The sequence below is a fragment of the Diceros bicornis genome, chromosome 6, assembly GCF_020826845.1.
Source record: "Diceros bicornis minor isolate mBicDic1 chromosome 6, mDicBic1.mat.cur, whole genome shotgun sequence".
Taxonomy (NCBI): Eukaryota; Metazoa; Chordata; class Mammalia; order Perissodactyla; family Rhinocerotidae; genus Diceros; species Diceros bicornis.
The window spans coordinates 70,622,628-70,647,556 of record NC_080745.1 but is presented as its reverse complement, the minus strand read 5'-3'; the positions used below and the strand labels follow the sequence as shown (position 1 = coordinate 70,647,556).

The 24,929-nt window shown below is 35.9% G+C and overlaps 1 long non-coding RNA gene across 1 annotated transcript in view; it reads left to right on the top strand.

Moving 5' to 3' along the window:
- LOC131406814 (uncharacterized) overlaps positions 1-24,929 on the top strand; it is a 47,189-nt gene that overhangs the window by 3,312 nt on the left and 18,948 nt on the right. The window contains exon 2 of the long non-coding RNA XR_009220353.1: positions 19,772-19,908. This is a non-coding gene — a long non-coding RNA (uncharacterized LOC131406814). The remainder of the gene's footprint in view (positions 1-19,771; positions 19,909-24,929) is intronic.

Below are 24,929 nucleotides of genomic sequence, written 5' to 3'. Positions count from 1 at the left end.
GGCGACTAGTGGTCATGTCCTCTCGATTATCTCCTCCAACAGGTAGAATTTGTAGTGCTATTCCATGGGTTCCATGACATTTACCAGCCTTCTTTTACTCAGGTTAGGGAACATGTGACTAGTTCAGGCCAATCGATTGTGAGTAGAATGACATGGTTCACTTCTGGTCAGAAGCAATTAAGGTATGAGTTTCTCATACTCTCTTCCCCTGACAGTGCCACATTCTAGATGGCAGAATCACAAGATGGAGTGAGTCTGGATCCCTGATCAATGGTTGGAGGAAGGTCTCTTGACCTGCATCTTCGCATGAGGGAGAAATAAATTTCTGTAGTGTAAAGCCAGTGTTGTTTATTTTCACAGTGTAACCTAGAGTTAGTTATCTGGACTGATGTATGGGCTATTTGGCTTGGGTCCATTTTTGAACTATTACATATAATAACACATTGAAAATAATTGTGGATTAAATATTTTCTATATTTGGGATTATTTTCTTGGTATAGATGATCAGAACTGGAATTAATGGCTCCAAGCTTCTGAGGCTTACCTCCAAGTTGCTTTCCAAAGGGCTGTTTCTATCATAAGCCCATTGAGTTTTTTGAGTGCTATTTTCTACCAGACTATCAGGATCATTAATCATTAAGATCAAAATCATTTATTCAGGCACATAGAACGGGAAGAAAACTCACTGTTATTTTGATTCATATTTATTTGATTATTAGTGAAGATGAACTTGTTTTCATTTACTTTTTTAAATAGTTTTATTAATTTATAACTGACCTACAGTAAACTGTACATATTTAACTTATAAAATTTGATAAATTTTAACATCCGTATATGCCATTGGAACCATTACCACAATCAAGATAATGTACATATCCATCATCCTCAGAACTTTCATTATGCTCCCTTGTAATCCTTTCTTCTGCTCATCTCCAATTTAAAAGATGTTGCTCCACTATCTTTGGCTTGCATTGTTTATGAGGAGACTGTTGCTATCCTTATCTTCGTTCCTTTGTATGTAACATGTCTTTTTCTCTGGCTATTTTCAAGATTTTCTCTTTATCACTGGTTTTGAGCAATTTGATTATGATAGGTCTTGGTATTCTTTGCTTCATGTTTCTTATGCTTGGGGTTCATCAGGCTTCCTAGATCTGTGGATTTATAGTTTTCATCAAATTTTGCAACTTTTTTGGACATTATTTCTTAAATATTTCTCCAATTACATGTACATTAGGCCAATTAAAGTGTCTCACATTTTCCTGGGTGCTCTGTTAATGTTTTTTTCTTTTTTTCTCTCTGTATTTCGTTGTGGATAGTTCTTATTGCTATGTTATCAGGTTCATAAATATTTTACTCTATGATGTATAATCAGCTATTAATCTTATCCAGTTGTGTTTTTCTCTCAATAATTATAGTTTTCATCACTAGAAGTTAGAATGGTTCTTTTTTATACCTTCATGTCTATAATTAACTTTTTGGACATATATTATAGTTATGATAACTGTTTTCATGTTCTTGTCTGCTAATTCAAAGTCTATGCCAGATCTGGGCCCACTTTTAAATTTTTGTTGTTGTTTTGTTTTAATTGAGGTATAATTAATATGTAACATTATATTAGTTTCAGGTGTACAACATAATGATTTGATATTGGTATATATTGCAAAATGATCATCACAATAAGTCTAGTTAACATCCATCACAATACATAGTTGCAGAATTTTTTTTTCTTGTCATGAGAACTTTTTTCTTTTTTTTTTTTTTTGTGAGGAGGACCAGCCCTGAGCTAACATCCAATGCCAATCCTCCTCTTTTTTGCTGAGGAAGACTGGCCCTGGGCTAACATCCATGCCCATCTTCCTCTACTTTACATGGGACACTGCCACAGCATGGCCCGACAAGCGGTGCATTGGTGCGCGCCCGGGATCCGAACCGGCGAACCCCGGGCCGCCGCAGCAGAGCGTGCGCACTTAACCGCTTGCGCCACCGGGCCGGCCCCTTGTGATGAGAACTTTTAAGATCTACTTTCTTAACTTTCAAATATGCAGTACAGTATATTATCTATAGTCATCAGGCTGTACATTACATCCTCATGACTTATTTATTTTATAACTGGAAATTTGTACAGGCATACCTCGAAGCTATTGTGGGTTCAGGTCCAGACCACTGCAATAAAGAAAATGTCACAATAAAGCAAACATCACAATAAAGCATCACACAAATCTTTTGGTTTTCCAGTGCACATAAAAGTTATGTTTACACTGTACTGTAGTCTATTAAGTGTGTAATAGTATTATGTCTAAAAAGATAATGTACATACCTTAATTAAAAAATACTTTATTGCTAAAAAATGCTAATCATCATCTGAGCCTCCAGCAAGTTGTAATATTTTTGCTGGTGGAAGGTCTCGTGAAAAAAGACAACATCTGGGAAGTGCAATAAAGCAGAGTGCAATAAAATGAGATATGCCTGTGCCTTTGACCCCCTTCACTCATTTTGTGCACCTCCCACTCCCCACCTCTGGCAACCACCAATCTGTTCTCTGTATCTACCAGCTTGTTTTTTTTTTTTTTTCCAGATTCCACATATAAGTGAGATCGTACGGTATTTGTCTTTCTGTGTCCGACTTATTTCACTTAGCATAATGCCCTCAAAATCCATCGATATTGTTGCAAATCGCAAGATTTTCTTCTTTTTTATGGCTGAATAATATTCCATTGTAAATATACATACCACATTTTCTTTATCCATTCATTCACTGATGGACACGTATGTTGTTTTCATAACTTTGCTATTGTAAATGACGCTGCAGTGAACGTGGGTGTTCATATATCTTTTTGAATTAGTGTTTTCATTTTCTTCGGATAAATACCTGGAAGTGGAATTGTGAGATAATATGATAGTTCTATTTTTAATTTCTTGAGGAATCATACTGTTTTCCACAGTGGCTCTGCCAGTTTACATTCCCAACAAGAGCGCACAAGGGTTCCCGCATCTCCTCATCCTCACCAACACTTATTTCTTGTCTTTTTGATAATAGCATTCTAACAGGTGTGAGGTGATATCTCACTGTGGTTTTGATTTGCATTTCCGTGATGGTTAGTGATGTTGAGCACCTTTTCATGGACTTGTTAGCTATTCGTATATCTTCTTTGGAACAATGTCTATTCAGATTTTCTGCTCATTTTTTTATCAAATTATTTGTGTGTTTTTTTTCTTTTTTTGCTGTTGTATTGTATGAGTTCTTTATATATTTTGAATATATATTAACCCCTTATCAGATATCTGATTTGCACATATTGTCTCCCATTCGGTAGGTGGCCTTTTTATTTTGTTGATGGGTTCCTTTGCTGTGCAAAAGCTTTTTAGTTTTATGTGGTCCCACTTGCTTAATTTTGCCTTTATTGCCTTTGCATTTCATGTCAAATTCAAAAAATCATCACTAAAACCAATGTGAAGGAGCTTACTGCCTATGTTTTCTTCTAGGTGTTTTATGGTTTCAGGTCTTACATTCAATATTCATTTTGAGTAACTTTTGTGTATGGTGTAAGATCGCGGTCCTGGTTCATTCTTTTGCATGTGGCTGTCCAGTTTCCCAACACCATTTATTGAAGAGACTGTCCTGTCCTTATTGTATAATCTTGGCTCTTCCACCATAAATTAATTGACCATATATGTGTAGGTTTATTTCTGGGCTCTCTAATCTGTTCCATTGATCTATGTGTCTGTTTTTCTGTGAATACCATACTGTTTTGATTACTATAGCTTTGTAATATTGCTTGAAATCAGGGAGCATGATACCTTCACCCTTGTTCTTCTTTCTCAAGATTGCTGTGGTTATTCGGGCTTTTTTGTGGTTCTGTACAAATTTTAGGATTTTCTTTTCTATATCTGTGAAAAATGCTATTGGAATTTTGAGAAGGATTGCATTGAATCTGTAGATTGCTTTGGGTAGTAGGAATATTTTAACAATATTAATTCTTCCAATGCATGAGCATGGAATATCTCTTCATTTATTTGTATCTTCAATTTCTTTCATAAACATCTTCTAATTTTCAGTGTACAAGTCTTTCACATCCTTGGTTAAATTTACTCTAAGGTATTTTATTCTTTTTAGTGCAATTGTTTTCTTAATTTCTCTTTCTGATCATTTGTTGTTAGTACATAGAAATGTCACAGATTTTTGTATATTGATTTTGTATCCTGCAACTTTACTGAATTTGTTTTAGTTCTAACAGTTTTTTGGTGGAATCTTTAGGGTTTCTATATATAATATCATGTCATATGCAAATAGTGACAGTTTTCTTTCTTTCTTTCCAATTTGGATGCCTTTTGTTTCTTTTTGTTGCCTAATTGCTCTGGCTAGGATTTCCAATATTATGTTGAATAAAAGTGGTGAGAGTGGACATCCTTGTCTTGTTTCTGATCTTAGAGGACAAGATTTCAGCTTGTCACCATTGAGTACGATATTAGCTGTGGTCTTGCTGTATATAGACTTTATTATGTTGAAGTATGTTCCCTCTATACCCACTTTGTTGATAATTTTTACCATATTGAATTCAATTCTAATTTTGAAGTATGGAGAAATAGCCATAGGGTGTATCTGAGGGCCCATTTCCTCCACTGTGAGATGGTAGTTGACCATTACTGCGGTTGTCACCTATCCTCCATAAGCCTCCAATCAAATCGGAGGTCCATGATGGTATTTTGAGTCCCCTGGAATCCATGCCAGCTCAGATCTTCTATTAAGTACCTCCTGTAAGTTCTCTCAAGTATTCAGTTATATGATAAATGGTGAAAGTCCCTTTGGGGAAAGAATAACAGGATGTTTATTGTATTTGCTTTCAGTACATTTCCAGGTTCCTACCCAAGTAAGAACTGGCTTTCCATTCAATTGGTGGAAACTGTGCCTGAAAATTGAGGAGGGAAATATTTTTAAGATTTCTGACATCAACCTTTTTACAAGCTCTTTCATTTTTCTGTTGATACAAGTCAGCAGTATCTTATCAGCTGCCTCACTATCTTACCCTTAATAAAACATGGTTTATTAGACATTGCCACAGATCTCTAGAGAAAAAGTAGACTGGTTGCTGCTCTGTCCTTTCCATTAAAAGAAATTGTCTGCCTTGTGTCAGATTATTAAGTTTCATCACCTGGCATCTTCTATTTCCATTGACACTAGGGAGCTCACCTCCATGGTAGCATCCCCTAATGCCAGTCTTGGCCTATGGAGGATAGCCACCACTAAACCAGGGGTGGAGTTGAGGTGTGCTTCAGCCAAGCTGGAGGATTCCCAGGAGTCTATTCAGGCATTTCCACTCTAATTACAAATCTTAGGATCCCATGTAAGTCTCTGACTTCACCCTGGGCTGCCTGTCAAGGTCATACATGATCTCCTTTGATGTTCTGCTAACAATTAAGTTCTGAGCCTAATTTTCAGTACAGCACTAGCTTCATTGAAGAGTCTCTTTAAATTATGCCGAGGTCTTTAGGCTTTTATGTCATGCTCTGCTAGTTGATGGACCTGAGCCTGTTATCTCTTTCTTAAAGCCTTTTAAGAAATTTAACAAAAGCCAACCACCTCCTAATCTTTATAATTACCATTTCCCCATACCATTGAAGCGCCAATACTAATACATAAGTTAATGTTTCCTCTTCTAATTGTACCTCATTTCAATCCATCACAGGTGATATTATTGCTGATTGTGATATTGCATCTCACACATCAGAGTTTATCATCACCCTGTTTATTGCCAGCAATAACTGATATCTGATCAGTGAGGCGTCCAGTTCCAGAATCCCATCCTAAGGATGTGTTTCCTAGGACCACTTCTGGAAGAACTGTTTAGACCTTCTCAATTGTAGAACTTGAAAGAAGGGAATTTGTGAATGCTGTTTATTTGAAAGATTATTCCATGAAACAAGAGTGATGGAATAGGTGAGAGAGAAAATAAAGAATAAAAATTTAAGTTAAGGATGAGATTTAAGTTGTTGCTGAGGGCAACAGGGGCTAGATTTCACTGGTACTTCTGAGAAGCATACAGAATTCCTCCCTGTATTAAACGTCCAATAAGCATGGGAGCTTCCACCAGTTGCCCTCGGGGGGTATTAACTCCAATGCACTTTAGAGCGCTGCAAAAATATGTGAACTGAGCCAATTCCCTCCTTTTAGGGAAGTGCCCTGAGGTTGAAAAAATAAATGAGTCTTTTAATATGCATACAACTATCTACCATAGTTTGGGCTGAAATCAAAACTGAGCCAAGAAACCAAATTGTGCAGAAAACAAACTAATCTGCTACATACATGATTTGGAGTCTCGTTTAACCAGAGTCCACTTAAAAACAGAGTTGAAAGTAAAGTTTACACATTAACAGTGTGGTGGGGGGTGGGGAGGGAGGAATTGGGTACGGTGGTATGATCCTAGTACCTAGGAATAAAGAATTGAAGATGGCCATACAAAATACAGTGCTTTCTCAGTCACATGGGATAACTTGCGACAAGCTGTATAAAACTACTACCCACCTGTCGGATCTGTTGAAGAGAAGTAGAAGGATGTTTTTTCCAGCTTTCTCTTATCTTTTCTCTAATCAACATTTGTCCACAGGTATTTCTTTTTCTTTTTTACCAGCTTTATTAAGATATAATTCACCTACCACATTAGTTACCCATTTAAAGTGTACAATGCAATGGTTTTTGGTATATTAAATTATTGATTTTTAAAAAAATTGTGGTAAAATATACATAAGACATATTTTGCCATTTTAATCATTTTTAAGTGTATAACTCAGTGGCATTAACTACATTCATAATATTGTGTGACCATTGTCACTATTTCCAAAACTTTTCATCACCTCAAACAGAAACTTTGTAAACATTAAGCAATAACTTCCCATTTCTCCCTCTTCCCTCTGCCCCCTAGCTCCTCTAATCTACTGTCTCTATGAATTTATTTATTCTAGGTACCTCATATAAATGGAATCATACAATATTTGTCCTTTTTTGTCTGCCTTATTTCATTTAGCATATGTTTTCAGAGTTCATCCACGTTGTAGCAGGTATCACTATTTCATTCCTTTTTAAAGCTGAATAATATTCCATTGTGTGGATATACCATGTTTGGTTTATCCATTCATTCATTGATAGACATTTGTATTTGTGAGGTTTCCACCTTTTGGATATTGTGAATAATGCTACAATGAACACTGGCTTATAAGTATCTGAGTCCCTGCTTTCAATTCCTTTGAGTTCATCCTTATTTTTGAAAGATACAGAATTCTATGTTAATGGTTTAATTTTCCTTTCTGTGCTTTAGAGATTTTATTCTGTTTTCCTTCAAATCTCCATAATTTCTGATCAGAAATCAGCCTTGATTTTTATTATTTATCACACTGTATGTGATATGTCATTTTTGTCTGGCTGCTTTTAAAATTGTCTTTTTTCCCAGCTTTATTGAGACATAATTGACATATTGTGTAAGTTTAAGGTGTACAACGTGATGATTTGATACAGGTATATATTATGAAATGAATACAATAAGGTTAGTTAACACATCCATCCCCTCACATAATTACCATTTTTTTTTTTTGTGGTAAGAACATTTAAGATCGACTTTCTTAGCAACTTTCAAGTACACATTACAGTGTTTTTTTTTTTTTTTTTTGTGAGGAGATCAGCCCTGTGCTATCATCCGCCAATCCTCCTCTTTTTTTGCCGAGGAAGACGGCCCTGGGCTAACATCCGTGCCCATCCTCCTCCACTTTATATGGGACGCCGCCACAGCATGGCCTGCCAAAGCAGTGCGTCGGTGCGCGCCCGGGATGCGAACCAGCGAACCCCGGGCCGCCACAGCTTAGCGCGCGCAACCAACCGCTTGCACCACCCGGCCCGCCCCTGTTTTTTTTTTTTTTTTTTTTTTTTATTGTCGTAACATTGGTTTATAACATTGTCTACATTTCAGGTGTACATCATTATACTTCTATTTCCACGTGGATTACATCATGTTCTCATGTTCACCACTCAAATACTAATTACAATCCATCACCTCACACATGTGCCTAATTATCCCTTTTTCCCTCCTCCCCCTCTTCTCCTTGGTACCCACCAATCCAGTCTCTGTCTCTATGTGTTTGTTTGTTGCTGTTAAAGCCTGTGGTGACAGGAGTTTCCTGCATTTCCAGATAGGTCGCTAGGCCTCTCTGGATATATGTTGTGAAAACCAGATCTCATACTTAATGGCACGGCGCTTTTCTGAATCTAGAATCGGGCACAACCGTCGCCTCTGTGGGTATGATTTATTCATGCTTGATTGCTAAAGCTGCTTAGGGTTACATCACAGTGGACATAATGGGAACCATGTCAGAATGGACTCTCACTTCAAGGGGCCAAATCAGCTGGGGGTGTTAGGTGATGTGACAGTGGTGACTGAGGCTCTGTAATGTCCAAGTAGGGTCTAGGAAACAGGTCATACCAGGTAAATTTGGGATGCAAATAGAATGCTTCTACTGGGATCTACTGTATTGATACAGTCAGTACAAACAATGGGTATATGTCACTCATAGACCATGAGTCGTATTTCAATTATAATCAGATATCACTTCTATTTTCCTTTCAAAGAGCAAATGCAGCAGAGTTGAAACACAGTAAGACTGGCGGTGTTTTTATTACTATGTATTGAGCTTTTTTCCTCCGTCTTTATGGGTGTTGACACAAGGAAACACATAAAATGACACCTTGTTAAGTGGACCTATGTCAAGGCTGGTTTGAGACATCCCTGGTCACGTAAGCTATGCTGTATTCAAATGAAATTTTTGTGAAAAGTTCTTACTTTAAAGACATACACTTCCTTTAAAGACATACATTCCATCTTCTTTCAGGCAGTATCCTACTCAATGGGACAGTCAGATGATATAACTTATTGAAGAGTAGAAGCATTTTCGATTTAGTGATTTATAGAGATTCTATTGTTTCCATTTTCTTTTAAGACTTTTTATTTTTTAAGAGCAGTTTTCAGTTTATACCAAAATTGAGAAGGAGGTGCAGTGATTTCCCATATACTGCCTGCCCTCCCTCATGAATGACTCCCCCATTATCAACGTCGCTCACCAGAATGGTATATTTTTTATCAAAAATGAACCTACGTTGACAAATCGTAATCATCCAAAGTCCATAGTTTACTTTAGGGTTCACTCTTGGTATGTATATTCTATGGGTTTGGACAAATGTATAATGACATATATCCATCATTATAATATTATACAGTATATTCTCACTGCTCTAAAAATTCTATGCACTCTGCCCATTTATGTCTCCCTTCAATCATTGAGCTGTTTCTTTTTTCTTAGCATTGTTGAGGAATAACTGACAAATGAAATTATAGGACATTTAAGTGTACAATGCGATGATTTGATATACATAGACATTGCAAAAGGATTTCCCCCATCAAGTTAATTACAAATCTATCACCTCACGTATTTACTTATTTTACTGTTTGGGGTTTTTTTTTGTGTGAGAATGTTCAGTTATACTCTTTTAGCAAATTTCAATTATACAAAGCAGCATTATCAACTATAGTCACCATTTTATACATTAGATCCTCAGATCTTATTCATCTTATAACTGAAGGTTTGTACCATTTTACCAATCTCTCTCTGTTTCCCCTATCCTCTGACAACTATGTAATTGTTTTCTGCTATTTTCTGTAGTGGTATGCTTTGATTCCTTTGTCTTCATCTTTTATGTATTTACTATAGGCTTTTTCTTTGTGGTTAACATGAGGCTTATATAAAACATATTTATAACAGTCTATTTTAAACTGATAACAACTGAACTTAAAACACATACAAATCTCTACATTTTTATACATCTTCCCCCACACTTTATATTTTAGATGTCACACTTTGCATCTTTTTACATTGTGTATCTATTAACAAATTATTGTAGTTATAGTTATTTTTAATACATTTGTCTTTTAACCTTTTTGCTAGAGTTATAAGTGATTTAGCTTCCACCATTACAATCTTAGAGTATTCTCAATTTAATTTTATATTTACTTTTACCAGTGACTTTTATACTTTCATAAAGTTTCATGTTACTAATTAGCTGCCTTCCATTTCAGCTTACAAAACTCTCTTTAACGTTTCTTTTAAGGCTAGTCTAGTGCTAATGAACTCCTTCAGCTTTTGCTAGTCTGGAAAATTCTTTATATCTTCTTCGATTCTGAAAAACAACTTTGCTCGGTAGTTGGCAGTTTTTTTCTTTCACCGCTTTGAATATATCATGTCATTCCTTTCTAGTCTGTAAAGTTTCTACTGAAAAATCTGCTCATAGTCTTATTGAAGGTTTCTTGTATATAACACGTTGCTTTTCTCTTGCTCTTTTAAATTCTCTTCTTGTCTTTAACTTTTGACAATTGTAAGTGTCTTGGTGTGGGTCTCTTTGATTTCACCTTATTTGGTGCTTTTTGGACTTCCTGGATATGGATATCTATTTCTTTCCCCAGATTAAGGAAGTTATTAGCCATTATTTCTTTGAATAAGCTTTCTGCCCCTTTCTCTCCCTCTCTTCTCCTGGGACCCCTATAATGTGATTATTGGTCTGCTTGATGCTGTCCCTTAAGTCCCTTAAGCTACCTTCACACGTTTTCATTCTCTTTTTCTTTTTGCTCCTCTGAGTGGATCAATTCCACTGCCAACATCTTCTTGTTTGCTGATTGTTCCTTCTACTTTATCCAGTCTGCTGTTGAATCCCTCTATGGAATTTTTCATTTCAGTTATTGTATTCCTTCAGCTCTATGATTGCTTTCATACTTTGATACATTCTTTGATAAGACTCATTTGATACATTATATATATCTTTTTGTTGAAATTCTCACTTTGTTCATGTACTGTTTCCTGACCTCAGTGATCATTTTTATAACCATTATTTTGAACTCTCTGTTAGGTAAATCACTTATATCTGTTTCATTAAGATGTGTTTATGGAGATCTTTCTTGTTTTTTTTTTTAACATGATCCTGTGTTTCTTTATTTTTTGTTGATTCTCTGTGTTGGTTTCTTCACATTATATAAAACAGCTACCTCTTCACGTCTTGACAGAGTGGTCTCATGTAGGAGATAAACCTCGTCAATCAGCCTGGGCCGAGCTCCTAGTTTTCTCTCAAACTTTTGTGATTATCCAAGCCACCTTCTTTGTTCTTAGTAGCTCCCAATATTTGAAGGTGCGCCAAGACCTGTCAGTGTCCCAAAGAGGGGGATCACAGTCAGCATCTTCATGGAGGCTGATTAGAAACTGGGCCTTTAGGTAGCATCTGGGAAAGTATGTAGTTAAGCTCCAACATAGAAATTGAGAGATGGACATTTTGACTGTTCCTTTTGTTCTGGGCCCAAGAGTGTAGCCACAGGGTGGGGGGTTGTTGTCAGTGTTTCAGATTTTGGCCGTTCTAGTAGATGTGTAGTGGTATCTCATTGTTGATTTAATTTGTATTTCCCTGATGACATATGATGTGTCATATGCTTTTTTGCCATCTGTATATCTTCTTTTATGTCTGTTAAGGGTTTTGGTCCATTTTTGAATTGGGTTGTTTGTTTTTTTATTGTAGAGTTTTAAGAACTCTTTTCATATTTTGGATAATAGTCCTGTACCAGGTGTATCTTTTGCAAATATTTTCTCCCAGTCTGTGGCTTATCTTCTAATTCTCTTGATAGTTTTTTGCAGAGCAAAAATTTTTAATTTTAATGAAGTCTGGTTTGTCAATTATTTCTTTCATGGATTGTGTCTTTGGTGTTGTATCTAAAAAGGCATCATCATACACAAGGCATCTAGGTTTTCTCCTATGTTATCTTCTAGGAATTTTATAGATTTTTATTTTAACATTTAAGTCTATGGTCATTTTGAGTTAACTTTTGTGATGAGTGTAAGGTCTATGTCTAGATTTCATTTTTTGCATGTGGATATCCAGTTGTTCCAGCATCATTTGTTGAAGTTCCTTTGTCAAAGGTCGGTTGACTATATTTATGGGGGCCCATTTCTGGGCTCTCTATTCTGTTCCATTTGATCTATTTGTCTCTTCTATTTTTTCTGTGAGGAAGATCAGCCCTGAGCTAACATCCATGCCAATCCTCCTCTTTTTGCTGAGGAAGACTGGCCCTGAGCTAACATCTGTGCCGGTCTTCCTCCACTTTATGTGGGACGCTGCCACAGCATGGCCTAACAAGCGGTGTGTTGGTGCATGCCCAGGATCCAAACCCGGGCCACCAGCAGCGGAGCACACACACTTAACCGTTACACCACGGGGCCAGCCCCTCTATTTGTCTCTTCTTTCACCAGTACCACACAGTGCTAATTACTGTAGCTTTACAGTAAGTCTTGAAGTCAGAGTCAGTCCTCCAGCTTTTTTTTCTTCCTTTTATTTTTTATTGTAAGTGGCAAAATGTATTGCATCTGAACTGGGAACTTAAGAAAACTCTACTTGTGACTGACATTACAATTATGTGTGTTCCTTCATGTATAGTTTACTCAATTTGGAGCCTCCAGAAATTCATATTGAAATGTTTGCCAAGGTCCATGCTAAATAAAGTGACTTGGCAGTGTACATACTCAACGAAACAAAATCACACAGTGGAAATTTTTATGCATGTCCCATCCTGTTTGAACTTGACATTAGATCTTTTTGTTATAAGGGGATATATCTGAGTCCTGTCTGAGATGAAGACTCCTATTTTCTGATTCTGTGAATATTTAGACCTTAAGCTGGCCTCACAACAATCTTTCCTTATCTAACATATTGCAAGTCAAATTCAGCCTGGCATTTAATCAGATTGTTTAATTTCAGGAATGTGCATGTGATGATCTGTATGATGGTTCTTTCTTCAAGATCTTCCATGCTTTTTTTTTTTTTCTTCTTTTAGTCGTTATAACACAAATTCAATCTTTGTTCTCAATAAAAATAAAGCAATTGTAGGTTGTAAATGAGAGAAGAGACATTCAAACCAGGTGATTACAGATTATATTACCAACCACGAGCTTTCCTATAGTTGCCTCTTAAGTTCATTAACAAAGATGGATGATTCTATTCATCTACTCATGTTTCAATCCAAGAAACTGGTACTGCTATCATGTTGATATTTGTATTAGTTTATATAAAGGACTCAACATAGTGCTCGGCACATGGAAATTATTAAACATGAATTCTTGTTTGAGGTTTTATCTCATTTACTCCTCATAATAATGCTAATAAGTATTATCATTATCTCATTTTAAAAAAAAACAAACTGAGGCACAGAGTAGAAACTTGGCAATTCAAATAGCTAGTGACCCAGAGCTGAGATTCAAATCTAGGCTCTCTAAGTAACATGCACACGCACGTGTACACGCACTGTCATACCCTTAATCACTGTGCCTTATTGCCTCATAATTAATACTCTGAAACCAAATGCTTATTTTGTCATGATAGAGAAGAGGAGGATAATAGTTAACTTTATATATGTTATCTCATAAGATATAAGCAATAGCCAGTATTTTCTCTGTCAATAGCACATTCCTCTCCTAGTCAAATATTACAGGTATTATTAGTCTCATTATATAGTATTTTTTCAGTTCAAGGCACAGAGATTTCTGATACAATTTTAAATTGTTTTTGACTATAATATCATAAATCAATTTATTTTGAAATAGTCAAATATGTAAAAACATTTATATAAAGTACAAAAGATAATCAAATGACTACATGTGTACTCACCACATAGCTTAAAAAACAGAACACTATTGAAGCACTGTATCTCTCTCTGATCATATCCTCCCTCCCTTCCCCACAGGGATAACTACTATTTTCATTATGTGTTTATCATTCTCTTGCTTAAAAACCTATTTATAAAATAGAGACAAGTATCGCCATATGAAATAATCTTTATTGTTTTTAAACTTTATATACATGGTGTTAGACTCTGTGTATTCTAACGTGACTTCATTTTATCAAGCAACATTGTTGATACGATTTAATCGTGTGGATGTGTTTAGCCGTAGTTCATTCATTCCCAAAGCTGTATTAAAATATACCTCAATTTATTATACATTCTCCTTTCAGTGGATATTTGGTTTGTTTCCAGATTTTGCTCTTATAAATAATGTTGCTACAAACATTTGTTTTTCATGTATTCTGGTGCACGGATGCAAGAGTTTCTCCAGAATGTAAATGCCTAAGAGTGGAAATAATGCTTGGTAAGATATGTGTATTTTCAGTTGTACAAAATAATGCCAAATTATTTTCCAAATTCTTTGGAGCAGTTTACATTTCTACCCATACTAGTTATCATTGCATCATGCCCTTATCAACACTTGGTATTATTTAATTATGTGATGTCTATCTGTCTATCCATCTATCATATTTTTATATATATATATAATAAAAATATTTTATCTATCTAGACATCTATGTTACCTATCTCTGTATCATCACTATCTACCTATCTATAGAGGGAGACTAAGCAAATGACTCAACACCAACATTAAAATTTTTCATGTATGATATATAGATTCACCCAGGGAATATAAAAAATTAGGAGGAGGGGGGAAGAGGCATTTGAGGGTTTATGTGAAGTTAATACCCCTGAGCACCATGATCTGGCCATACAGGAATACAGGAAATTCTTCAATGTCAGGAAAAACAGACATCAAAAGCCTCCAAGAACTTGAAAAATCTCTTGGGATCTAAATGATTATTCAGAATCAGGCAGTGCACTTGAGAGCTGGTACTCTAACTGTCTTTGCAGCAGCAGTATATCATTAATCTCTACAAGTGGGACTTTCCACTCTTGTAACTCTCTAAATAGTGGGATCAAAACCAAAAATATATTCATAAAAACTGAATACTTAAATTTCTATATATATTTCTAGTTGAAACACAAGAAAGAAAGATACATATTTATCCAATTTTTATTATTCTAATTGGTCAAAGGGGTCCTGACAGTTTGCTTTATAATTCTTTCATACAGATACATATATGATATCCCACTGTGTATTTTCACTTGTATCAGCTTTTTGCACTTAATATATTTTTTATTACAAGCCCAAATTATTAGATATTCTTCTATAACATTATTTTGCTGCCAACAAAATTATACTTATATTTAATTTTGGTTCTATCTCTTACTTTATGTTCTTTCTTGGCTCCTGTCTCCATACGCTCCTGGCCTCAACATCAGGGCCCCTGTATTGTTTGTTCTGCAATACAGGATATTGCTCTGCTGTACCTGCCCTCCTCCAGCCTCTGAACATTAGTGTTTCCATTATTCTTCCTCTCGGTATTTTTGTCACTCAGAATTTACCTTTGCTGGATCCCAGTCTAATTTATTACTCATAGTGGGGAGTACTGGGTGCTCCTGGCATGATATTATCTTTCATATCTGCATTAGTCTCTTGTAACTTTGGAGAAAATGTAAGAACTGATGGAATTTCACGGCACTGTGATAGGGTAGAGGTAAAGACACTACGCTTTCTTTACACAATTGCAAAATAAGGCTTATAGAATCTTCCCTTTACATTTGGGGCCAGTCCTCTATGTGGGGTTTTATTTTTGAGCATAAGTTAAAGGAGTATTACCCATAGATACATCCAGATAAAATGTGCATCATGAAAAGACTGATCACTAAGATAAAGCATTTTTTTTAAACTTCCTTTACCTGAGTTTGAATAACATTGCCAGAAAGTAGGAGCTGATGGAATGCAGAGGTTTTAAATTTCTTAGGCCAAATTTAAGTGAAATCTCTATCTATATTTTAACTTCTTTATTGAGGAGTAAAATAATAGACAACATTTAATTTTATTAATGTGGGTTTTGATGAAACAATTACACAATATGGGGCTGTTCAGTCTTTGTTTAACAGTGAATAGAAAGTACCAACAGTGAATAGAAAGTACCAACATCCCAAGGTCTCTTTGAAATACATTTGTTCCTTTCTCAATTTTTTTGCTTTTATTAAAAAAGATCCTTATGCGAAAAAAGAATGATATAGATTAAAAGTTTCTAGATGATTTGATGATTACACTGAAGGCTGGAAACTTTTAAGTAGAAGAGAAAACTCGATTGTAAATGTCCTCTTTCAGCAACATCTGAATGAGTATTAAACTCAATTTGAAGCCAAACACAAAGGTCTCTGAGTAACTGTACAGATTTTTAAGCTTCATTCTGCTACCATTTCTCCAACTCCTGGTTTTGCTTATTGATCTTGCTAATCATGCCTAGCAAAGCTCAGAGACATTGTTTAGACCAAACCTACTCACTGATGATCTTCAGATGACTTGGGTTTTATTTTGTAATACTAAAATCATTTGCATGCACTAGCTGCTGCCTCCCACCGTCATACATACATACATACACACACACACATACGTACAAAGACTATAGATCTCTTAAGGAGTTTTCCTTTCTAGAAGTCATTTAATTCCATTCTTTATCTTCCACAACCTATGATAACTTGCATTTCATGACCTGTACTTAACGCCAGGAGAATATACTACCTGAAAGTAGTCTCTTTAGTACTACAAGAGACTACTGGGTGAAAGGTGACATACATAAAATCACCTTCTCCCACTTGTGCTAATAGCCACTGCCAGTGAGTGACTGCCTGGAGGACCTCTGCCCTTCTGAAAGCAGCATGGGGTGGCTTCTGGGTGTGTGTATGTGGGAGAGAGAATATTTGAAATGTCACTGTTGTTCTCTCTTTGGAGATGCCACTAGGTCAGGAACATTACTTATTGAAATGTGTAACTGCAGCACATGAGGATAAGAGAGTCAAAGAATCATTTCCAATCTCTTTGGGGTTCCTTTATCCACTTTTTGTCAAGTGAGAGACTATTTTTGAGTAAATATCTAATTTGTGGGGTATAGAATTTTCTTTCACTGCATTCTGGGTCACTCTCCCAGACACTGGTGCTCCCTTATCATGTTGACTATATTCACTGGTAATATCACCAGTTAGCAAAGGATTTAGGATTTAGTTGCAAGAACCAGGTTATTAAATCCTCAAATCTCTTGATATCCTTCAATCTCTCTCAAATATAATGACTTTTTAATTGAATAATTTTAAAGTAAGGTTTAATAAGAAGTGTCAGCGGCAAGCAATTGAGCCCATCTGATTTTTTGAAATTGGAAATACTATGATTTTTTTAGATGATCAATAGGAAATCTGAAGTTATACCCTTTTATTCTCTATGGTAACATTTCTCAAAGTAATGCTCTTGAAACGTGATATCATATCATTCTGTGTGATTGCTAAAAACCCAGATTCCTGGACTATATTCCAGAGTCATTGAATCAGAATCTCAGGGGTAGGGGGAAGAAATGTGCATTTTAACCTGCATTTATTCTGCTTTCTTCTTTCATGATTATTTAACTGATTGACATTGGCAAAGCAGTTACCTGGAGCTAATAAAAATTCAGACTTTATCTCCTTTTCTTCTGAATGTAAGATGATGCTGACTATTAAATCATTTTTAGCATTTGCCAGTGCTCTCCATTCTGCCATTCCTTTGCTTGTATAATGCTGACCAGGATACTTCTGGTACATTAGAAAGAGTTTGGGAATTGAACATGGTGTTGCAACTCCTGACTCTGTTACCTTACTAGCTCAGTAAGTGAATAAGCTGGATACTAAAACTTTCCAAATCTCAGCTGCTTCATCTGAAAATGGGACTAATAATTACTTTCATTTAAAGTGGTTGTTTCATGGCATTTCCGATGGTGGGACTTTTTTGAGGCCTTTTACATGCTGTAGTGAAGAAAATATTTAGGGAAAAACCAAAGTTCAATCTGTGGTTTTTCTCTAGTGGAAGCAAGGATCAAGAAACATTAAAACTATGAGTATTGTGCAAAGCTGTTTAATAACAGTACTCCGTTTCACAATGAACACTGACTTGCAGAGCCAGCTCAATAAAATAGCTCTGAATGTCTCTCTAGTGTCTCCTGTTGTTGTTGAAGATGTATATGCAATGATTTTGCTAATTAGTCATAATATGGTTAACAGATGGTGAAATTTTAATTTGCAGGCGAAAAATGTGTGAAAATCTGTATGGTTACCTGGAGCTATATATAAACCTTTTAAGGATATAAATATATAAGCAGAGTTCTATTTGTGAATATGTCAGGGTGTATAATTTCAAGAAAAGTAAGAAATATAATGTTGAATATGAACCTTCAAAATATTTAAGAGTTTATTCACTAACAAAGATAACGCTAATGGTATTCATTTGATTCTTTCTTAACTGAGAACTAGAAACTGTTTAGAAAATTGAGACTACTCCCTGGATTATTTGCTGTCAGTCTCTTTCTGTGTGGGTATTAATTCTTGTTGCTCATTGCAATACACATATCACTCTGAAGCTGGCTTTGGTAGATGCTCAATGAACATTTTACAGTTAAAGAATGTTATAGTAGCTATCAATGTCTAAGGAAAGGAATCTAGGGGTGACTGGTCAAGAAGATATATCTTCTCTCACTTTTTTTTTGGTCTCGGTTAGTTTGTATGCATGGTTTCTGAAGTTTAGTTTCATTCTGGATAACTAAATAATCTCAACAGAGTTTAAAGAGTTTTTAAAAATCTATCATACATGATTTTATGTCAATGTTACTCAATTAATATTTCTTTGACTTATAGTTTAAAAGGGCTGGATTGTTATAACCAATGGAAAAAGTAGGACAATTTATCACTTACCTTCTGATAGAGAATTATCTTTCCATCTGTGTCTCAAGAAAAGCTGTTCCTGGATGTGGCACAGGTGACCCACAAGAGAATCTGGTGTGTTGCAAATTGTGGATTACTATTAATAAAGTTTGAAAATACTTTTCTTTAAAAATAAAGTTACACAGTTTGAAGGTTGTACCTATGACAACCTATCCTCACACACTTGCTTTATGATATGGTTTCTTAAGCAGGAAAGGAAAGGGCAAATTGTTACCTCATGCAAGTATTAGCCTTATCGGGTACATAGTTCTGAACTGATCATGTGAAGAATATGTGGCATATGTGCCATGGTGTGAAAAAAAGTTGCAAACCATTTGCCTGTAAATTATATATTTGTCTTCTGAAAATGCAGAAGGAAAGTAGTTTAGTGAGAAAACCTGTGTAATGTTCCTTTTCTGGGAAATTGCACATTATATCTTAAAAATAAACAAAACCAAAAGGCTTTTATGTTTCCTTGGAGCTGTTTAGATAAACTTTTGAGTTTGCTATTTGTTTCCTTCTGGGATCCTTACTGATATAGAAACTTACTGGTTCTAGATGATTCTAATGTTAACTTTTACAGAGTTTTGGGTATGGTTAATTAAACCACAAAAAATGGTGATGCACGCAAGGACTAGCAACAGAGCCAAGCCATTACTGTCTCTAGGCCTGTTGGAGGGAAAGGAGGGAGCTATACACAGGAGTCTTTAGAAAACATCGAGCCATGAAAGAGAGATCATCCTAACGGACCTGTAAATATTGAGTCCACCCACCAAAAACTACAGACAATCGGTAAAGGAGTAGAGGAAATAAACGTCCCAATCTCTATCTCCTCCTGTCTTCCAATTTCTGACAGTGCCTCCCATTGGTCAAAGTAGCTGAAAGCCAGAGGCACGGAAGACCAAGTGACACAGTCTATAGAGGTCAGTGTCCCAGGGAACAAATTAGGCAAAGAAGGGCAGAGGGTGGGCCTGAGAGGAAAAGGAAGTGTAAACAGCAAAAGCATTACTTTGTTAAATGTGACGCAAAAATATAAATAAGATTCCTCTTGTTTCCTCCAGGTGGCTTTGCCAATTACCAATTTCTGTATACTCAGGGGAAAGAAATGAGCAGAAACATCATGCTGGGAAAATCTGGAGCTAACATATTAACTATTTCAAATACATCTGTGACATGCTTTTGATAGTGATGACTCTTGGTAAGTGAAACTTTTACTTTGGGTATTCTAACATTAATCAAGGGAGTCCAGACTAAGCTAGCTCTATGTTATTTCTGCATTAAAATCCAGATGGTAAAACCAACCAGCACTTGAAAGGGCTACAGGGGAATTGGTGTTCTCAGGAGAGAATAGATTTCCATAAAAGCAGGAACATTCAGGAAGGACATTCAGATAAGAGACTATAAATGTAGAGCATTTTACTAATGATAGTTTGGCAATTCCAAAGAGGACAGTGGGAATATTTTAAAAAATGAAGAGATGTGAGAGAGGGAAACAAAATAAGGTGAAAAAAAATCCAGATGGCAGTGGTGCTTTCCTTTGATGGCTGATCTGCCTTTATTGGTGCAATGGAAGATAGAGAGATCATCAAATGATACATTACTTTATCTGCTTCTGACAAGTGGGATCCCCTATTTCAGTGTGTGTTATGATTTCTGTTCCTAGAAACAAAGGAAGAAAAATTATTAAGTCATTAAAAAACCTTTTGAATATTCATAACAATATGCCCATGCTTGATTATTTAGAACAGGAAGTCATTACCAGATAAATAAGTTAAAAATGAATCATTTTTCTTCCTTTAGCCTTATTCAGTCAGTTTTGAGGCAACTACTTATAGTTAATCTTCATATTGCTAAATTATTTTTGCTTTGGAGTCTCTACTAGCAAAAGCATGCAGACTATGGGGAGCTGTCCACATCAGAATTAGTACTTGAACAAATAAAGTGGTTTACTTGTTATATATTAATCATAGGTTAATGGGGGATGGAAATACAGTTGGCTCAGTAAAGTGCTTGAGTTTTTCTTAATCAGAAATGTGCTTGAGGAACACTTTTTAAGAGAAGATAGATTAATGACAGATTTCCTAAATACAATGAAAAAAGGATATGCCTGCAAAGTTTGTTAGACTTTTATGGGTTTATAATATGAAGACTTAGCTAAAAGAAGTTGCAGGCATCATTTTCCTGACTCCTATTGGAGATATCTGCAATAGATTAAAAAAAAGTCTGTCTGATCAGTAAAATGTAATACAGAGTAAATATGGAAAATTTAATTATATAATCAATGTAGATGCAAGTAAGAATACCCATGTATGGGCAAAGACAATGAGGTGAAGAAGATTTGGTGATACTAATTATATATAGTTTTAAAGTTTATTTTTCAAAAATTATTGGTAAAATTTTTCCCCCAAATACTGAAGTTAATATGCAAACATATTTTATTATCAATGTCTTTGTATGTCTCATTATTGCTCACTAGACTGTGCCTCCTTGATTGCAATAATAAATCCTGAGCATATATGATAGATTCTGAATCATAGAAAGTACTTTAAGATATTAGAATGAAGGGGCTGGCCCTGTGGTGTAGTGGTTAAGTTCACACGCTCCACCTCGGCAGCCTGGGGTTCGCCAGTTAGGATCCTGGGCGCAGACCTACACACCGCTCATCAAGCCACGCTGAGGCAGAGTCCCACATAGAAGAACTAGAAGGACCTACAATTAGGATATACAACTATGTACTGGGGCTTTGGGGAGAAAAAAGGAAAAAACAAAAAAGAGGAAGATTGGCAACAGATGTTAGCTCAGGGCTAATCGTCCTCAAAAAATAACGCGTCTCGATTGCATCATTTATATATATATATATGTATATATATATATTAGGATGAATATATAAATGCTTTGAATACAAAAGGTTGTCAAAATTGAATGAGTTTACGTATACGATATACCAACTTTTGATTAAAAACAAAAGGAGGTATATACCACACCATACATGACTTTTCCTTCTCTTATAGAAAACTTGCTTGTATTGGAGGCATTGGGAAATCAAGAAGATCCTCTCATAGTGTAGTTTTCCTTTGGAAAAAAGAAAACTCAGTAGAATTTATATTACTTATCAGTTAGAAATATATTAGTTTTCAAATAAAAACAACAACAAACACTTGGATTATCACAGTTTAAACAAATAGGATTATTTACTTACTTATGTCAGTCAATAATCTCAAAGATAAGACATTTTCTCTTTTTTCATTCCACTATGCTTGAAGAGGTGCTATGTTGCCTCATATTCATAAGAGAGCTACTTTAGTGCTCGCTATCATCTATATTTTAAGGTAGGAGTGTGAGAGAAAAGAGCAGTGCCAATTCCACTCACATCCTTTAATCAGGAGCGCAAAAGTTTTCTCAGAAATCTCTGCATCAAATTTTGCTTAGTTTACATTGACTGTAACTCGACAATTGAGTTATTTGGGCATGTTTTAAATGAAGAGAGTCTGAAAATACTGGAAAAAATATAAAAGATTAGTGTGATGAGTTAAAACAAGTGATTCCCCTATGAGTTCTGGGCTTTTCATTACAGGCACTGTTAATTGTCTACGCAATTCTATCCTTATCTCTCACTTATTCCTTCCTGACAAAACCCTGGATTGTCTCATAAGGCCAGTTATTAAGCCAAAACAAGAAGTTCCTGGGGATGATGCAGGCGATGAATCAGTGTGACATGATGGAATCAACACTGGCTTAGGTACCAAGATATCTGGATTTTGGTCCCAACTATTTCAATAAATAGTATCTTAAAACCAGCCCTCATTGGGCCTGTTAATCCATCTATAAAATTTAAAAGCTTAGAAAAAATTAGTGGATTTCAAATTACGTCCTTCAGGTCTGGAGTTTTGCAGAAATGTCTAGTGTTGCCCATGGAAATATGAGTACAGGAAAAACTGAAAAAGAAGGGTTATGACCCCACTTATAACAGATAAAAGTGTAATTGCTTTGGCTTATTTGTTGAGATTCCATGAATGTTTCATTTGATTAAAAAAGTATCCTATTAAAAATGTTTTAAAAACCACTGGGCAAAATGGTCTCAGATCTTTTCCAACTACTCTATGCTTAATCAGCTATGCTTTAATATATAAATTAGAAAAGAAACAACACTATCTATCTCTCATCAAATGTAAAGCTTTACCCCATTCTAATTCAGTTTGGCATGAAAACACCCCAGGAAATAATAGAACTGCATCATACACCATTTGTATATGAGTTGTCACTTATTATTAGAAGCTTATTGTTATAAATGTGAGTGGATTCTGAGGAAAGACAACTCAAACTCTTGTAATTGCAATATATCAAGATTAATTTCAGAGATGTCATTATTATGATGGCATGAGATGATCCTTTGGTCTCTCCCCTTTAATCTACAGCAAGTAAAAGATCCATAACCCAACAAAGGCTATATTGCATAACACACCAGGACACCGGAGAGATCCACACATTGGTACATACAAAAGTGGGTGGATTAGAGTACATAGAGGAAGCTAAACAGGGGAAGAGCAGAGGCAGAGCCCAAGATCCTGGATCCTTGGCCACAGCAGCTGAGTCAGCCAATTCACCCAGTTTCAGAGAACTCATTGGGCAGCAGCAAAGGAACACCTGCAGCCATGGGAAGCAGGGTAGCAGCTGCAGAGGAGCCCCATGATCCCAGGCCCCCTGACTATGGCTTGGAGCCTGGTAACAGCAGTGGAGGTGCACAACAGGAATCCTAAATCCCAGTCTCGGTGGTGCCTGCAGCCACAAGGTAATAGGCAACAGCTGAGATGGTGCCCTGCAAACCTGGCTTCCTCTCCACCTTCCTCCTCCCCCCACCACTGCAGCTGAGATTCTGATCCAGGTGATCCCAGATACGGCGGAGGCATCAGTTATCTCTGTCCCCCAAGCAGGAAACCCAGTGACACCAGCAACAGCAAGGTATCAGTGGCCTTCAGGAGCACAGGTGGCAACAATGAGAATACCAGCAACACCCCAAATATAGGTAGTGGATAGTAGAACATGCAGGTCCTCAAATATAGCCAGAGGCAGCTCAGGTGAGAGAAGCCAAAAACTAGCACTATAGCAACACCTACTGGAAAAAAAAGAAAGACTTCTAATCTCCAAGTGTTTGAAAAGTTTGAATCAAAATAAACAAAGCTATACATAAATAAAAAACGTGTTTGCTACAAAAAATGTACTGGCAGAAGAATAAATTGCTAAATAAATTAGCAAAAAATGTACTGGCAGAAGAATAAAAAGCCATGATACCATGGCATCACAAAAAGGAAACAATTCTCCAGAAACCAAAAATAAAGTCGTGGCAAATTGTGATCTGATAAAGAATTCAAAATAGCTGTCATGAAGAAACTCTACAAACTACAAGAAAACTCAGGCAGTTCAGTGAGCTCAGGAATAAAATCAATGAACAGAAGACATACTTTACCAAAGAGATTGAAACTCTAAAAAAGAACCAAACAGAAATTCTGGAGCTGAATAATTCAATAAATGAGATGAAGAATGCATTAGAAAGCATTGGAAATAGAGTAGATCATATGGAAGAGAGAAATAGCAAGCTCAGATATAGAAACCTAGATATGATGCAGGTAGAAGAGGAGAGAGAACTAAGACTTAAAAAAATTTGTAGAAATTCTACAAAAATTATTTGACTCCATTAAAAAGGGCAACATAAGTGTAATGGGCATCCCAGAAGGAGAAGAGAGAGAGAAGGGTGCAGAGAGATTATTTAAAGAAATAATATCTGAGAACTTCCCAAGCCTGGAGAAAGAACTGGCTAACCAACTCTGTAAAGCTAATAGAACATCCAATTATCTAAACACAAAAAGACCATCTCCAAGACATATGATAATAAAACTGTCAAAAATCAATGACAAAGAAAGAGTATTAAAAGCAGCCAGGGAGAAAAAGAAAACAATCTAAAAGGGAATCTTCACTAGGCTATCACCAGATTTGTCAGGAACTGAGAAACTCTACAGGCAGGAAAGAGTGGAAGGATATATTCAAAATATTGAAAGATTAAAAACTGCCATCCAGGAATACTCTATCCAGCAAAGTTTTCTTTCAGATATGAAAGATAAATAAAGGCTTTCCCAGAAAAACAAAAGCTGAGGGAGTTCACTGCCACTAGACCTGCCTCACAAGAAATGTTGAAAGGAGCTCTCCTACCTAAAACAAAAAGGC